Source organism: Haemaphysalis longicornis, unplaced genomic scaffold, assembly GCF_048455015.1.
Source record: "Haemaphysalis longicornis isolate Haplotype H1 unplaced genomic scaffold, Haemaphysalis longicornis Haplotype H1 scaffold_2, whole genome shotgun sequence".
Lineage (NCBI taxonomy): Eukaryota > Metazoa > Arthropoda > Arachnida > Ixodida > Ixodidae > Haemaphysalis > Haemaphysalis longicornis.
This window is the reverse complement of record NW_027526295.1, coordinates 143,558,261-143,577,537: the sequence shown is the minus strand read 5'-3', so window position 1 is coordinate 143,577,537 and position 19,277 is coordinate 143,558,261.

The following is a 19,277-nucleotide window of genomic DNA, read 5'->3' as shown; positions in this document are numbered from 1 at the left end:
GGGGCTTTGGGATTTGGCAGCAGGCATTACGTTTCCCGGTAATCATACGTAAGGAAAAACAGTTTTTGCAACCTCGCCCAACGATCGAATGTATTATATCACATCACTTTACGTTGTTATAGCATGAAAGTATGCCGACATGCACTATGGGCCGCAAAAACTGCAGGTTGAGTTCCAAATAACCCGGCGCGCGCTGGTTTTATACCAGACTTCCAACCAGTATGGGGGTTTATTGAGAAAAAACGAGTAACGTCTACGGCAAAGATACAGTAACACTGTGTTTGTTCAGACCTGGAGGTAAATTTGGTACATTTCCCACAGCCTTATCTCTCCAATATTCAGGTATGCGTCGTTGGAAAACGGCGCTCAAGAGGAGGAGTAGGCGGTGGAGGAGGCGAAAACTTTATTTACCAGCAGAATCCAACTGATTAGTTAGCCTGGTCCTCAGTCCAGTGCAGGACAGTAAGTTAATTTTTTTCGATTCATAGAACGCCATTTTGAGTAGACTAGGTTTTTTTTTTACGCCTGGAAGCTTAAGGGGTGGCAACCAATAAAACGCTGTATGGAAATACTCATCGGTTTCGATTCTTGTAATATACGAACGCATGCTATTTATTGCGTTCGTTAGCCAGTATATCACACCTTCAAAACCCTAATCATGTCATAATTGTTCGGGTTGAGAGTCAGTTCGTTATGACAACGATGGTTACGGTAGAAATTTGGAGCACAAATGCCGCCTTTGAGTAGTACTCTGCACAACATTGTCTGGGATGCGATCGCGGTGGCTTAGCACAAACCTTCTCATTCTATTTGCATGTGAATAAACAACGTACGCTGCGAATATGCATCTTCTTGGACCCAGACGTAACGAAAGCGAATTTGTGAAGAGGGGAATGTATGACATTAAGCCTGAAGAAAATATCAACACGATCTTTGTGATCCACCCAAACAACCCAAAACCTACTAATAAGACGTTTGTGACGGTGTTGAAAAATTATTTCGTTGGGCACAGTAAAAAAAACATCAACCTGATACAAATCAACAACGAAAGAAATAGAAGACAGCCGCTTTATTTCTTGTTATGCAATGCGCGTGTAGGGGCCCTCGCCTGGCACGTAGCATTAGAGTGTGCAGTCTTCATAAGAGCATCCCAAACATACTGTATGGAAGTCTACGCATTTGGAATACTTATCGAGGCGCTCTGAGCGCTGAAACTCCCGTATAAGCTAGAAACGACAAGTTACACACGATCTTCTGACCGGTGCTCTGAAGAAAGTTGTTCTCTCTCTCCTCGTGTGTTGCAAACTTGAGGGGGATACAGCTTGAAATTATTCATGTGTGTCAAAAGCTGGTAAAAATGCCTGAATTAATAGAAATACGCTTTTTGATGTACTAAAGCATCACAGCGGGCGATTTCTAGCACAGGCGCTGCGGCCCCTCACATGCAGAGTATAGCAGACGACAGCGGCGCGAGTCCCGCCGACGTCAGAGCCAGGGGGCGCCCCTCAAACATCTCACCGCCAATAGTTCCTAGAACACGGTTTCGCTACAAAAATACCACACATCGAAATGCTCAGACTGTTCTGAAACTTCTCTGTGATGCTCCTGCGAACAAAGCCAATAATTGCTAACAATTCGCGCTCTTTAGTCTGCGTGAAAGTGGAAGGCTGGTCTCTGGGTTGGAGACGAGTCTTCTAGCTGTAAGCCACAGCTGCTCTTGTTTTTTGCTGACGTAAGGCATGCATTTAGTGCGCGAGACACTGGGCACGCAGCGGGTCTACCGCTGGGGAAGAGCGCACGTGAAACACCTTAATTAGCAGTACCCTTGGAAACACCCGTTTTCCTTTTCCCGAGGGTCACAGTTCTTTGTGGACATCGAAGGGTCACAAAACATTGATTATAAGGAAGTAGTACCGCGATGTTTGGCCGGCTTGTCTGTCGAAGTGATTAGCGCCGAGTGTCGCGTTCAAAAGGGCTTCTACGAGTTTCTGCGCTGGTCAGGCGTGGCCGACCGGAAAAGCACGCCAAGAAGGCGGACGCAGATGAGGCGAACACTGCAGTTGGGAGAGCCAAAAGACGAAGGAATAGGCACAAACATGACGTAAAGCTGAACACATCCTTGAAAAGAATCCCCAGAGGCAGCAACAACGATTTCGCATTCAAAGCGTGTAAGCAGAATCACGTGCACCGAAGAGGTTTATCTTTTCTTACGGGAAATATACCCACTCAGTGAGCTGCTGAGAAGCTATCACTATAATAAACGATGTTGTACTAGCGTACGAAGTACGGTTTGTTAGTGCATGACATAACTCGGCATCCTAAAGTTTACAAAAAAGCAAGTAACCTCTAGGTGTCTTTTATATCCACTGTTTGCATGCTCTAAGGCAGCTAGCGAAGATACGGGCGTTGCCACTCTTTCTTTTGTGGTGGAGCGCGCTCCTGAAGACCGTTCTCAGCCCTTCATTTTATTTCAGCTTTACTTTTTTGTACATTGTTGGAACGACGTTGTCTTCTGTTGGACGCACCAGTTGGACACCTTCCCAGCTAGCTAACAAGAGTGCCCGCTGAGCACGCGCACGGCTTATCGAGTGCTTATTCTAAGGAAGCCAGAAGCCATTCTTAACCAGCTAGGAGCGCAGAGTGATTGTCTGTAGGGGTGGCTTGGCACTTTTGAGATAATGCGCCCAACAAGCATTTTCACCTTAGAAGGATATGTGCACAGCCAGAAATCACGTCTACCCTTCCAGTGCCAATTCACAGGTGGCCGACAACTAGAGAACGATTTTTCGAAAACAGAGTCAGCATATCCTCACGAGCCCATTCAAAGCTGGTGGAAAGCAAATATGAAGTAGGCAACTACAGACCTGCATGCCTTGCCCATTAGCCCACACAACGGGCACCACTTCTTTCGTGAAGAGCCGTGTTTGCTTCCGAGACTAGTTCGAGTCTCCTGTATGCCATCCAAAGATCCGCGGTATCTGCTACTAGCAGGTAGCACCTTTACTTACAAAAATTAGTTTGGCGAAGGTGGACAAGCCTATTAAGACAATATGGAATGGTGGGGGGGCTCAAGAGTGTGCAGGAGATATGTATACGACTCGGCAATTTTTGTTTCTGGATGCAGCTTTGAACGTGCGCGTGTACATATGCTCATAGTGTTTGCTATGAATGGGGTAGAGTTGCCGCTTCTGGTGGAATAACTTCATAAAAAGCACTTTTGATTCACGCTGTGCGTTTCTCCTTCAAAGGTGACGCTGTAAATTCTCGAACGACTGCGTCATGGAATGACGCATTATTGAAGGAAAGCGCGCAAACATTGGCACTATCGCCTAAAGAGCTCCCAGCCAGCAGGCGAATCGTCCTGGTTTCGCCGATATATTTATTTATTTATTTATTTGTACAATACTGCGGACCTTGAGAGGTCCAAGCAGGAGAGGGATGTACACATCCAGATGACATGCGTACGGATACAAGATCAATACATGAACGTGGGAATACATAATCCACAGGTAAGTATGCAATCATTATACATTGGATGACAGCAAGGGTGAACACTTTGGCAAAACATTCCAATCGGAAACAGTTCTGGGAAAAAATGAATTTTTGTATTGGTCTGTACGGGCAAAGAACGGTTTAATACTTCGGCTATGTTTGTGACGAGACGCTCGACTAGGGTTGTTAGCTATGTAATCTTGTGACTGGATTCCCAGTTTATTAAAATACAGCTGGTGTAGGAAGTTGAGACGGGCACTTTTACGTCGGTTGGCCAATGGCTCTAGGTGTGCGAGCTCCAACATAGCTTAAGGGCAGTCGCGACGTCTAAAACGTTTATAAATAAAACGAGCTGCCAATCTCTGAATTTTTTCAAGCTTTTCTTTATTAGTGACTAGCGGTAGTACCCGGCGGTGCCCGGGTGGGCCATTATATAAAGGACAGCAATTGGCATTTGTTAGTCGCCATATCAGGCTACTTCATTGGGAAGTGGTAAACACTCGGGAGCGCCTGCCTGCTGTCAGTACATAGGCTCGTACTGAAGGCGCGACGTGGTAATGTGAAACGACTGGTGCTCGTGTTTTACTCCAACTCTCGCTAAACAAACTGCACCAAGATGGCGCTTTTTAGCGAACGAGTCAGTGAGTGAAAAAGGTTTTATTGAGTCGGCGAAGTGGGAGTGGTTCCCAATTTCAGAAAGCCATGTGATGAGTGGGCAGCCTTCGCTCTGGAGGAAGTATTGTCTGGGCATCCAGATCGCTGTTAGTCACCAGGTTCTCCCACAGCTCAAGGTTTGGAAAAGTGGACGGAAGAAGGAGGAGCTTGGTTTGCTTGCACTCTTAATAAGATATGAAGAAGATTGCCAGGTTGCAACCACAACTTGAATTCCGAAGGAGACTGCGCTGGGAACACATGATGGAGGCCGGCTGGGTGAGGGGTATTCTTCCTCGTAGTAAGTGCTATCTCAGAAGATATGAATTATGCTCATCGGTACAGTTTTATCATAAGTAACATGGGCTCCCTACGGGAGGCGCGAGGTTGCAGGAAGTCCCAGCAGATGCCGAGGGCTAACCTCTCGCTTTTTACTGGTACATCTTCTCCTTTACATTTATGATATATGACACCTGCTCCTACGGGAGTCGCATAGTTGCTGAAAGTGTCAACAGATGGCGACTGCTAAGCGAACGCGGGAAACCTCAACTGAATTTTACGTCCAAAAGAATGCAGATTAAAAAATCTCGCTGGCCTTCTTATTCGCATGTTAGGACAAAATCCTGAAAGTGGTTTTTGGACAATTAAATGGGAAGCATTTTAAAGAAAAAACGAATGGGAGATATCATCTGGCTGGGTGGTTATTTACGAAAGTGTAAAAACACAGTGTTTTCCCGAAATCCCGCTGGCCTCTATAGGGAGTGTGTCATTGAAAAATCTTGTATAACAGTGTTGAGATACGTGAGTAAGTTGCCTATCCCAACGAAAATCAGTTCAATATCTCAGATGGCGGGCGGTAAAAAAATTAATATCTGAAAAACTATTTTACCGCTTTTCACTCTCTCCATGGTGGAATTTTTAAAATTTTAAGAAATGTTGACCTCCAACACCGTAATCAGAATGTGCCCTTGCAATCTGTAGCCGTTTGAAAGAGCAGTTTGGCTAGACGTGTACATAACCTGTCAGGCCTTTTTGGCTCATCAGCCGTGTCATTTGTAAAAAATAATTTCACCCTTTTAGCGGCGTCGCAGAGCGACATCCTTAAAAACGGTTCTGTGTATTTGTATGAGTAACATATTCTAGCAAAAATTAGTTAGATTACTGAATCGGTGAAAGGTTTATTTGAGAGTCTTTAGGAACACCGTTTTAGTTCCGGAATACGGAATCACCTCGCTGGTGTAGGTTAGGGCGAAATCCAAAAACTACTTTTTAGGTATTCTTAAGGGCTACTTATATCAGCAAAAAGCGCTTTGATATATGAATGGGTGACCGAGAAAATCGCGAATTCGCGAAACCACAATTCCGCCCTTTTCTTCGGTTAGGAAGGCAATTTCTGAAAAACCCGCCTTAGTGAGCACCTATTCAATGACGCAAATAAACTCGTGAAATTTCAAGTCTCTAGGTCTAACAGTTTTGGCTGGGCGTTGATGAGTCAGTCAGTCAGTCAGTCGGGCACTTCTCTTTATAGGTATAGATAGATGACACCTGCTCCTACGGGAGTCGCATAGTTGCTGAAAGTGTCAACAGATGGCGACTGCTAAGCGAACGCGGGAAACCTCAACTGAATTTTACGTCCAAAAGAATGCAGAATAAAAAATCTCGCTGGCCTTCTTATTCGCATGTTAGGACAAAATCCTGAAAGTGGTTTTTGGACAATTAAATGGGAAGCATTTTAAAGTAAAAACGAATGGGAGATATCATCTGGCTGGGTGGTTATTTACGAAAGTGTAAAAACACCGTGTTTTCCCGAAATCCCGCTGGCCTCTATTGGGAGTGTGTCATTGAAAAATCTTGTATAACAGTGTTGAGATACGTGAGTAAGTTGCCTATCCCAACGAAAATCAGTTCGATATCTCAGATGGCGGGCGGTAAAAAAATTAATATCTGAAAAACTATTTTACCGCTTTTCACTCTCTCCATGGTGGAATTTTTAAAACTTTAAGAAATGTTGACCTCCAACACCGTAATCAGAATGTGCCCTTGCAATCTGTAGCCGTTTGAAAGAGCAGTTTGGCTAGACGTGTACATAACCTGTCAGGCCTTTTTGGCTCATCAGCCGTGTCATTTGTAAAAAATAATTTCACCCTTTTAGCGGCGTCGCAGAGCGACATCCTTAAAAACGGTTCTGTGTATTTGTATGAGTAACATATTCTAGCAAAAATCAGTTAGATTACTGAATCGGTGAAAGATTTATTTGAGAGTCTTTAGGAACACCGTTTTAGATCCGGAATGCGGAATCACCTCGCTGGTGTAGGTTAGGGCGAAATCCAAAAACTACTTTTTAGGTATTCTTAAGGGCTACTTATATCAGCAAAAAGCGCTTTGATATGTGAATGGGTGACCGAGAAAATCGCGAATTCGCGAAACCACAATTCCGCCCTTTTCTTCGGTTAGGAAGGCAATTTCTGAAAAACCCGCCTTAGTGAACACCTATTCAATGACGCAAATAAACTCGTGAAATTTCAAGTCTCTAGGTCTAACAGTTTTGGCTGGGCGTTGATGAGTCAGTCAGTCAGTCAGTCGGGCACTTCTCTTTATAGGTATAGATAGTGTGGGGGTCCCAGACAATGCTCCCGTATTTCAGGGTGGGTCTTATAATGGATTTGTATGCAATAAGTCTAAGCGACGAGGGGGCATCACCCAGTTTATGCTTCAGAAATCCTAATTTCTTTCTCGCGGAGGAACATATGTTGTTGATATGTGTTGACCAGTTAAGTCTAGACGTCAAGGTTAACCCCAGGTACTTATGTTCCTCCACTTGTTTAATCTGATAATTGTTTAATCTGACTTGTTTAATCTGATATATAGGAATAGAGTTTGAAACCTATAACATTGGTCCTTACGGTATGCCAAACAAAGTTAGACAATTGTACGTTTCCGAGCAGGTACTCGCTTACTGTGTTAGAGCTCGGTTCGACGTTAGGCCGTCGTGCGTGCATATGCCCGCGTGCGCATGCCCGAGTAAAGAAGCAATGAGTGGAGATATACTCTACTGCTCGCAAAATTTCTACTTCCATTGTTAGCATGCTGAAAATGCATATTTGTGGATCGGTACTTTCTTGTAAGACATAATATTCGGTCAAATGGCTCAGACCTATCTAGCCGTCATTGTGTTGTGTCTGCCGGCCCTTCTCGTGCCTGGAGGGCCCTGTGCTCGATTCCCGTGTACACACAATTTTCCCAAATTTATTCCCAATTCAATCTTTATGTTCGTTTTACAAGAGCATTCTGGAGCGACGTATCGTTCATCCGAACAGTTTTTGGTCCTCTTTCTTGTTCTCTGCTCTGTCGGATATTTAGTGTGCCATCCATGAACACTTTTACTTGCCATTTCTTGGTGGCAACGGTACCACATTGTGGAGTAATAAACGCTTCTGTATTACGGTACCGAGACTTAACCCCGGGAGCCCATGTTCCAAAAGAGCTAAATTGTTCCAAAGGATTCGTTTACGTTCACAGGTCTGCAGTGGCCATGACGAAAGTGGATTAGAGTTACAGCATCAACTTTGTTTTCGCCTTTAAATACAGATAGCAACGTTATTCTTCAACTTTAGTTTTTTTTTCACATCTTTACTAATGCACAACAAAGTAAAAAAATGCTTGAACAGCAACAAAACGCTACAGCGAAGTAGCTTGATGGGGTTCGTGCCATTTCTTGGCACCGAGAAAAACACAGATTAAAATGAACATAAAATACACGTAATCAATGCGTTACATAGTCAAATACCTTCATGAAAACACCAGAAACCAATCCTTGTTAAAGATTTAGAAGATCAGACGTATGATAGAATAATCTCACATATTTCACATTTCACGAGTACAGTCAAGGTGTGCATACTGAGAACACGTAAATAAACATTTCCCAATAAACATACACTTATTAACAACGTATCAGCGAAATTCTTTCAATAACATAAATGGCGTAAATAAAGTAATGAGCATTGAACAGGAGGTTTGGTTGAAGGCGAAAAGCAAAAACGGCCGTGTGTACGAGATTTCGGCGGACGTTAAAGATCCCCACGTGGTGAAAATTAATCCAGAGCCCTCCCCTACGGCGCGCCTCATCACCTGCGTTGCGTTGGCGCGTTAATCACCACAATCAAACAAAATCACCTGTCAGCCCTGGCTCGGACAAGCAACGATGAGGCACACGCCAGAGAATGGCATGGAAGAGAGGGATGATGGAAACATTTTATATAACTATAGGACGCGAGGGGCGTCTGGCCGTAATTGTTCCGTCGCTAAATCCGCAGGACGTTGACTTAGCGACACTCGGACGACATGTCTTTTAAAGATGGTTCTCGTAGTTTTGTTTCTGTTGATAAAATTTGGTTGTTGTACTGAATTGCAGTTTCGGATAGTGTTTCCCAAATCAGTTCTTTCAGCTGTTTTTAGCGCGCTGTGCTCCTGTTCTTTTCCGTACTGTCTACTCTGTGTCAGGGTTATATAAAAAAGCTAGTTAGAATTGTAAGAAAAATGACCGATTACATTACTCCTTTGGCCCAGTTGGTACTCGTTAAACTCTGGCTCGAGTACGTTGCGCTGCTTGGACGGTGAAAACACGGGCAGGGAAGGGAACACGCAACATTTTCCGTCAGTGATTTGTACAGCTTAAGTTGCGCAAGGTACGTTAGCTTAAGATGTCACAACTATTAGGGCGTGGCATTCTTTCTAACCCCACAGCCACGACCTTGTAACGCCCTGCATTCCCACAAAAATGCAGGTATCGCGGTAGTTCCCCCTGTTGTCTTTGTAATTGCAAAAATGAAAAAAAAAAACTAGTCGCACGAAATTTTAAAAAACTAAAAAGTAAGAAACATATAACGAATATGGAAAATGGCGAACTGTGTAAGGCCCTGCATTTACACAATAATGTAGATTTCAGGAAAGTTCAAAATGTAATCGTTGTAATATCGTACATGGAGATAAGTATGCAGACGAAATTTTGAAAAGCTAAAAGAATAGAAGATTTGAATATTTACGGAAAATGGGGAACCCTGTAATGCCCTGCATTTCCAGAATAATGCAGATTTCTCGAAAGTTCCCAATTTAATCGTTGTAATAACGTAAACGGAGATAATTTGTCGGTGGAAATTTTTGAAAAACTAAACAATAGGAAAAACATAAAAGAATTACGGAAGATGTCAACACGTATACCGCGTGGAATTTCCACAATAATGTAGATTCCGCAAAGATTCAACCTTTAGTCGCGAAAATACCGTAAATAAAGATCATTGGTCGGACGAAATTAAAAAAAAAGAAGAAATATGAGAAATCCAAAATACTTAGAGAAAGAACGCCTTGAATTTCCACAATAATGAACTTTTCCCGAAGGTTTCAGCTGTAAACGTTATAATAGCGTAATTGGAGATAATTGGTCAGACAGGATTTAGAAAAACCACAAAATAGGGCTGGAAAAAACTCACACTCAAGACCGGTGGCATACGAACAGATAGATAATACGAATACATAGATAAATAGATAATTCTCTGAATTTCTGCGGGCATTTTTAAACATTTTGGCATAGAAATACTCTACTTGCTCTATTATAATGTGACCACAATTGTAACGCGTGGGGTGACTTTTTCTGCAGCCACAAAAAACATATAACCGCGAAAGTAGCGCAAGAGGTGCCTTTCTTGCAGCAAGCAGAAAAAAAAAATGAAAGAACCGCCGAAGCACTAACACGAGGCCAGCCGAACAATTGAAAAGTACATTTATTTCTTGAACACCGCGAAGAGACGTTCGTTTGTGACGCACTTAGTTCGCGGGACGCCCATGTTCCGAGCGGCATCGCTTGCTTTGAGCTGTGTCAGTTCAACAGTGACCGCCAAGCGGCGGCTGCGCTCTTCTATGAAGAAACCAGCAGCAAGTTTCTCTTTGGTGAGGCCCACGGAAACATTTTAGGGGCGAAGCTCCTTAAGGCGTGGGTCTGTCCATCCTCGACGTATGTATGTAGCCACCTCTAGTTTATTTCTTGGATTGTTTACTAGATGGCGTGGCTACCTCTAGTTTAGTTCTTGGATTGTTTACTAGATGGCGGTACTTGTATATGATGAAAAGATGCGCTTGGATTGTTTACTAGATGGCGTGGCTACCTCTAGTTTAGCTCTTGGATTGTTGACTAGATGGCGGGGAGCGTTGTAATAAAATCCGTTCGCTGTTGGCGCGCGCTCGGAGTCGCCCGATGGATAAGGCTGCAGATGTGCGAGCCCGCGAGGCAGAAGCGCTCCGTGAAGCTGCGCGACGCCGCCGCCAAGATCCTGCCGTACGAGAGCGGGAGGCCGAAGCGTGTCGTCTGGCTGCGCGACGACGCCGCCAAGATCCTAGCGTTCGAGAACGAGAGGCCCAAGCGTCACGGAAACGGCGCGAGGACCCTGCCGTACGCGAAGCGGCACGGCTGCGGCGCGAAGAGGATCTCCAAAACGTCAGAGAACGGGAAGCGGCGAGAAAGCGCGCGTATCGGCAGGCAGACCCCGATGCAGTGAGAGCTCGTGAGGCGTCTGCAAAACGCATCAGGCGAGCTCAGCCCCGAGGTGCCGACGCGCGGTTTAAGCGAGACTTTCTAGACGTTACGTTCGGACACAGATGTAGTGGGCGAACTTTCACTGAAGAGTCACGGTTTTACCGATGATTTCCCCTCAGGAGCTTCGCCCACTCATCATCATTCACGCCGTGGATATGCTGTGAATTTTTTTGGGCAGGTTCGCTTGGGAAGAAACGCTGCCGCTGGAGCCCCAATACGCGGGCAGTCGATTCGTGGACGTGAAGTTTGAAAATAGCGCATCTTTTGAAACGGGCGTCGTGTAGTGCGCAACACGTTGCCATCGCAAGAAGAGCGAAGCAGGAGTCGAAACACGTTAGGGCAACGCACAGCACCGAGGCCTCCGCACACGCAATAACAAAGGCCGCTATGCGCTGCGCTGCCTGTGCACGACGAGATAGAGAGAGAGAGAGAGAGAGAGAGAGAGAGAGAGAGAGAGAGAGAGTCGTTCTGGCTTGTATTAAATCCAAACGGCTCTGGCACATGTTGACAACATAAATCGCGAATTGGCCAAAAGGGTAGCCGTCAATGTGAATTTGGTGCATCATTCCACTTTATAGGCATCTTGTATTTAAGTACTCGACTTTAATGTGAGGTTCGACTGCAGGTAGCCAAAATTCGCAAAAATGTAGCGTTACAATCGAGCGAATACGGTCACGCTTGGGAGCTATACTTCACTCAACAAATGGTTGTAAGGGGAGTCATTACTATGAGACGTACATGTACAAGTTTTGCAATAGCAAAGTAACAAAAAATAGGCACATGAACAAGAAAGGTAACCATAATATAACATCAAGAGCATATATTACCTTCTTTACCCTCACAGTATGCCTTCGGAATCGATTATATTGGGATATATATGTTGAAATAACTCCTTTCATGTGCGAAGGGTTCGTGAGTCTTACCTCTCCACTCGAAACGACGCCGACACGTAATAAGCCGAAAACACCGGTTTATTCCAGGACAACAAAACAAAAACGACATGCATAGAAACAGAAGCTTGAAACACGACGGTCGTGGGAACAACGCGACATTGAATAACGCACTGCACTGATTCTGCAGAAAAATAATACGGCGTTTAGTTCAACACTCACGACTACATCCGAGTTTTTGTGCCAAGCCACACCGCACGGCCCCACCACATATGCTGGTTCGTGTGAGCTGGCTGAGGGTCGTGGTTGCGGTGGTCTTCGTCTTGCTGCTCCAACGCTCTCACTCCGTTGCAGCCGGGCTGTTCCGTACAACTCCACCCTTTGCACTCGTGAGCGCCGCTTATAAGGCATACTTGGTGGTTGTGAGTACGTTCAAGATTTGATGCGCGGTACCCACGGTTCTGTTGCGCGGTCACTGTTCATCGCAAACGCACTAAGTGGGCACATGACACATCGAAGATAACGCCTAAATTCTCTTGTGTTCGACGCGCGCTCACTGTCACCATGTGCCGGCCCCTCCCTACGTAGGGGCTACGTCGTTGCAATATATTCAGTGGGAATCCAACTGACGCTGGTTTGGTGTTCATAAATGATAAATAAAAACGAGAAATCTACACAATGTTCTTACGAAGTGCCACTTTACTTAAACATACTCTCTTTGACGTTTAAAGGAGCCATGAACAGAAAATACAACTTTGTTTTATTTGAAAGATCTAGAATTCAGTATCTCACTCAGCTTCATTACAGCCACAAAAGATGTTTTTTTAACGAAAAAAAAGCAAGAAGTATTTAAAAACTTTCAAATTTTGCGCCACAGTGACGTGTTATGAGCAAGAATGACGTCATACGGGCCAACAATAAAACATAATTTTTAGTGCGTTAACTGCGCGTTAGCATTCAAGTGATGCGGTCAAATGGAACTAGAGGCCCCATTACAGACGTCGAGTCACGTGTCGTTGCGACAGGTCAGTTAGGCGGCCGCCAATCGCCCAAACAAGGTTCCGTGACGTCATATAAAAGTTGCGGGAAATTGGCTAGGGGGTCGCGACTGCTTCACACGTTTTCTTCAATATCTCCGTTATTTTTTCGAAGATTGTGATTATATTGGTATCATTGTTATCGGAACTAAGCAGTCTTTCTAATAAACCCAACTTGTATTTTGTCTTCATGGCTCCTTTAAACAAGGTGCCCATTGGAGGTGAGAAAAGGTGTCATCGGTACGCTCATCTTCTTAGAACCCCTCTGGCAAAGAAATGCCTCACATTACGTTCCAATTCTCAAGCAACGGCGAAGTGGTTTGGTTTAGTTCTGGATAATTTATTATTGCATTTCTGTCGCCAAAAACGACACGGTATAGTACTACTGTCAATATGGTGAATGAACCTTTAACTGGCAGGTTATGGTTTATTTTTGTTGCGTGTTGAAGCTTTCAATTATCTAGCGTTACCCTTTCCTCCTCTAGATCAGCAGAACTTCTTGAAAAGGTCACCCCCAGCACTTGTAAGAATGCGTCATCCATCGTATGTTCTTGGTGAATCCCCTAACGTATTGATTTACAGGAATTTTCGTGGAAGAAATCGCCACTTAAGTACTGTTACAATGTTTTATAAACACTGTGTGTGCGTCACGTCTCAAATACGTTTTTATATAAGCTATTTGGACAGTAGCAAAATAAATAACAAAGTTTCTAAATTTTAATGTAATAAAACATTATAGACGATAAAATTAAGAAAACAGTTGTGCGTGCGTTCGAAGTGCCTTTCTCGGGACAAAGGCAATAAAAGAACGCCGTTGCCCAACGTGCTCCCATTCCCGTTTTAGGGGCGAAGCTCCTAAAGCCATGGGTCTGTCCATCCCTTGTGTCTCGTGGTACGTGACCGCCGCATGCTTTCGGAGATGTCGCAAAGTGGGCCGTGTTGCACGCGCAAGAACCGGCTGCAACCGGCAGCGCAAACTCGGCACCGGGAGCGCGAGCTTGTCTGTGTTCGCCAACGGAGGCGCGAGCGCACGTGCACTGCGAGGGGGAGATCACGCCACGAACGCAGGCAGTCGTTCTCGGAGATCGAACGAGACGCAATGACCTTTGCTAGTTTCCTCTCGTCTTGTTCGGGCACAAGTTCGCCCTAAATAAAAGTTTTTTCTTTACCGTTGTGTCCCATCCTACGTGACAAATTGTGGTGGAGGTGCGGGATAGTCCTCGATGGCGCGGGATCTTTCACCAGGTCTGGGCCTGGGAGCATTGACTCCGAAAATAAAAGTTGATTTGTACAATGCACGCACACAGTCTTACGTCTTTCTTAATGATGTAATGGGCGAACTTTCACGGGAGAGTTATGGTTACCGATGATTTCCCCCTCTCGAGCTTCGCCAGACTTATCATCATTCATTCCGTGGATATGGCGTGATTATTTTTCCCGGCTGAGTCTCTTGCCCCTTAAAAAATTCAGTGCTTTCCCTCTGAAACGGTGGTGCTAGGAGGACATACGGTCTTAATGCTCCCGAGAGCAAGTATAATGGAGAATGGCACCGAGAAAAAAGCATCATTTCACTCAAGATGCATAAAGTAGTGGTTTTTCTCATAGCAACGAAAGGCAGACAGCTGTCCGCTTGTTGTGCCTGCGCCCGGTTTAAGGGCTGACACATTGGACAGAATTGTTCATATTTTACAGAGCGGCTGCCACCTGGTTGCGCCACGTGGCCCGCACCTGTGACATGTTCTTGACAAGATTGAAATGAGCAACTATACTGCTTCGCTGAAGACACACCCTCTTGCTGTACTCTATGGATTTAATGATTGTCATACTTTATTGCTAAAAAATTCCATTCCGGGTATTCATCATCACTTGCCGCTATACCTATGTGAAAAAGGTAAAACTGTGACTGTGACTATGCCTCTAAAACACAGGTGGCTGAAGCAGTAGCCTCCATGTTGTGCCCCAAAGTACCTGAAATGTCTTTCAACAGTTAGGACTGTCTTCAGGAAAAGTTTGGGACGCCATGTTACCCTAAAAGTCACGATATTTCTATATGTATTTGTATAGAAATGTACAATTTTGAAGCAATAGCTCTTCCTGTTATGGATTCCCATCTTAACAATATCAGACGAGGAAAGCACACAGGCTCTCCGAAGTTGCGTTCACGCGGTCTCCAGCAAGTGTGTCAAAAACTCGTTTTAGCAAAATACCCGTTATGAAGTCAAATGGAACACTTCAGCCAATTCATAATTTCTTACCACTCGTTACAGCCAGAACTAACACAACGTGCTCTAAGGACATCAGTTAGAATGCTTTGCTACGGGAATAAAAATAAACGCTAGGAAGTCCTATTTAGGGTACATAAACCCGCATAGAACACTGCCTCAGTGAAGGTATTGAAATAATAGAAAGCCATTTCCTCTGATTCTGACTCTGAGTTTTCTGATTCAAGAAACAAGCCAGTCTTGTGATACAATTTTTGAGCAGCAAGATAAACGCAGAATAATGACGGTGTAGTTTGCGTAAGGTTACTATTCGAGAATTATGAACGCTAAGAGAGCTCAGTCAAAACGACCCGCTGATCTAAAACGACCCGTTCACAGCAAGCCCGTATTTCCGCTGATGGCTCCGTATAACACCATTGCGGGAAGCTGCGGGAATAACACCGTTCAATAACTGTGCCCTGTGTACCGATCGTCAATATTGGACAGCAAGAAAGAAGCTTTCCAACTAAATCCCTTAGGGAAAGGTTTCTAAGTGCCCTTGAGGGTTACCTAGCGCGGCAAGGGGCGGTAGCCACGAATAGAGTACTTGAAAAGTGCAGACACTCACATTCCTATATGCACCGTTTCTCTTTCCTTCTTCGGCCTACACGTGCTGCATCCTGCCGGCCGGTGGTGTACCCGTAATCGGTGATGACTGAGTTATGAGCACTAAGAGAGCTCAGTCACCAAAAAGACTGGTACACAACAAGCACGTATTTCCGGTGATGGCGTATGATGCGGAAATATAGAGTACATTTAGAAAAGAATAAAGGGCGAGGCAATCAGCCAAGAAAATAACTCTGCTAGTGTTTACATTGAGCTAAAAAATTTCGTTAAGAAATAAACACGGATCCGAGCCGTTTGAACCCAAAGTAAGCGAAATAATTTGGATGCTGTTGGCCATCAAATTTGGATAACGGAGAGTCGGTGGACGATTTGTTTAGCAAAGTGGTTCTAAGTGCCGCAAGCGGAAAAGGGAAGACGAAATACCCGCTTCACGGACTAAGTACGAAAATATGGAGCAGCGATTGAACTCAGAAAACCGGCAAATTGAGTGGCTCGACATATTTCGTAGAGGCCGGGTGACCGCAGTCACTCAGACGGGTTGGTAATGAGCATGATAGCCTGCTGAATAATAGAAGTAGACATAATAAAGAGAAAACGTAGCTTCAGGTTGGTAACGGAAATACTAAAAGTTTACACAATTTGTGATGGGAAACGTCGAGATTAGGACCCAAAGAGCTCCAGCAACAACTTTTTGCCGTTGGTTTAGTTGACAAATACAGCCCTCATTTTTCTTCGCCGTACAAAGTTGAAAACGGATGTACAAATAACTTCTGGTGGCACCTAATAGTATAAAAAGCTTTATCTTTAGCATTTTAATTTTTAAATTTCAGCAAGAGCAGTCAATAAAATTCTGTTAGACGCTGCTGATGGATGTAATAGCTGCGACGTAGCTTTCCTTTTCAGACTTGTCTACGAGTCCCGAAGGTATGGCTGCAGCTTGAAGCATCAGATGAATTCCTATTAGCCTTTTTCAGGCTTTGTTGATAGGCGTAAGCACTATGGGTTAAGCTCCTGCACTAAGGCCACTGAGATTTGTATGTATTTTTATTAAACACCCAACAGTTTAGCCGTTCATCAGAAAAGATGATACTGCAGCATAAAATGGATGTGCCACAAAACTGAGGGTTGGTTGTTACCGACATCAAGAACCCCCCAGAAACTTTTAGTCGAATTTGACCTCGTTCTAAGTGCTCGACCTGCTTACCTATTCTAATTATAATTGATCCGTCATGCAATATATATTAGGAAATGACAGTTGTGAAACTACCCGTTATGGTATGGGTGCAAGAGTAGCCAATATCAGTGAGAACATGAATGAAGTGACCATTGTTTATCGAAAACAGCAATGCCTATACGAAAATAAACAGCACACAATTGTAGTCTGCCACAGCTGCCGCTTTCCGTTTTCATTGTGAAACGGGCTACTCCCTGCCACAGATACCAGCGGAGCCATTCAAGCAGGCCTTTATTTCGAGTAACGTAGAATCAGCAAAAAACATATTCGCTCCGTACACCCCAAACCCAATGGTTATGCCTACGAGTGCACTTCCTAGAGTTACTGTGGGATTCTAGAAAAGTGGTGTGTATATCCAGAGTAGCACACACTCGAAGTGTGGGATTGACCAATCAAAGAATCCATCACCGGAGAGCCTCGCGTTCAACCATCGTTGTCATTAGACGAATCCGAAGGTTGCCAGATTTTATTAACTTCATTCACAAACAGGGATTCTCTAGGCCATGTGGGGATCGAAGTGATTCCGTTGCGAGTAGAGCACTGCACGGGCCCGCTCTGACCTGAAAATCCGGGCCCGGAGTAGATGATCGGCGGACCCGGGCCGAGAGAGAGAGAAGAGAGAGAGAGAGAGAGAGAGAGAGAGAGAGAGAGAGAGAGAGAGAGAGAGAGAGAGAGAGAGAGAGAGAGAGAGAGAGAGAGATTAAACGCGTGTATTGCGACAAGCAATGGGGATGATTCCTCAGTCCAAGAGCCCTTGAGTTTTCCCAGTCTCAACAGCGCTCAAGACCAGCAGGCGCTGGTCATTGAGGTCGGTACTGGTCAGAGCCTTCTCCCAAAGCTCGTAGGAAGAAATGGAGGTATTTCGCGAATGTAGTGGGGCGTGGGTGCAGCCCCCTACCATGTGAAAGAGCGTCCCAGGGGCTTCGAAGAAACGACGAAGCGGGGAATAAACGGTGGGGTGCAATAAATTGCATTTAGTGTGCTGGGGAAAGGTATTTGTCTGGAGTTCACGGAGCTGCCGTTCCTCCTCTTTCTTTGGGTGTTTATGCGGTGCTGGGCAGGTAATACTACCCATCTTGTAGTGCTGTGTTATCTCATGATACGTGACCAGCGGGGTTGGATTCTCCTGCTCGCTTGCCGGGGCCCGCCGGTATAACTTTCGGGCCAAAACGTGGGTGGTTTCGTTGCCTGGGACGGCAGAATGGGCAGGTGCCCATATGATCATGATGGATCTGTTTGGTGGACGCTGGCAGATTATTTGTGTCGGGCTCGACGCCATGGGCTCGGGCCGGGCTCGGGTTGAATTTATGGGCCTTACCATTAATAGCTCCGACGTGAAGTGTGAAAAGAGCAATAAAATGTATGTTCTGAATTTACTTTTACGTCATTCTTGATGTTAGTCGTACGTATTGCTGTAAAAACGTATGTGTTTTGCTAGGTCTGATAGTCACTATACTGGCATTTGGTTTACGGCATAGAGATTTTATATTTTTGGGTATAACATGCCAAAGATACTCTTACAAAGAGTGCCCCAGCGGGGAAGGGATTAGTTCAGACAACCTGGAGCTATGCAAATATACACTTGTGTTTTAGATGTCGCACCTATCGAAATGCTACTGCCGTAGTCGGGAATCGAACCCGCCTGCTAGAGAAACCCCACCGTTCAGCGACCCCTCCAGTGTACGTACATACTGAAGTAACCAATATTCTGGTCATCAAAGTTGATGGTGTCTCTAACGTAAGAATACGAGCTGTGCCGGGAAGTGAAGGCGATGTAAGCTAAAGTACGTGTACATTAAAACCCACAATGAAACACTTTTTATCCCTAATTTTTTGCATTTCTGTTTATGACGTGCTGTGCTGACTAAAGGTTCCCTCTGATTGCCCGCAATTGACCAAATATATTTAATAAATTTTCTTGAGCTTCTAATCCGGGGCCTGGTTATGCACACGCGGACCCAGTCTAGGCTTAAAAAACAACCGCGTATCTGCTCCTTTGGTTGGAAATGCCGACAAAAGATGATAGTCGACTGGTGCCTGACATGTAAACGCCTCCCTTCTCCTTCCCGCTAGCATCTCACGCTGTTCCTCTCCTGTCTCATTCCTCCCAAGATAACACGCTAGAGGTTTGCTCAAGTCAATTTGAAATTACCGCTTTCTACTGCTCCAGGCCGGTGCACACGCGCGTAATTCGAGGCAGCGTACTACAATGTTCATAGGACATCGTTGCCCTGGTCCACGTGCCTTCCAAGCGGGACGAGGAACCTGTCTAGTGGAACCTTTCATTACGGTTGCCATTTGATTTTTAAAATTCCGCCAGGAGCTGGAGTGGCGCGAGCAACAGCAAGCGACAATTTTCTGGAGTTGAGGTAGTATTTCATTTGATATCGCAAAAACCAAGCATTCATAATATGTTTAATAAAGCAACACTGCAAGTATAACTGATGTATTGATTTTTTGCCTCACATTTGCGTTCTTGTTCAACAATATTGACAATTCTGAAGATTGCCACTTAACTTAGACGTTTAGATTTGGCTGTTGCGCAGATTCAACTTCAGT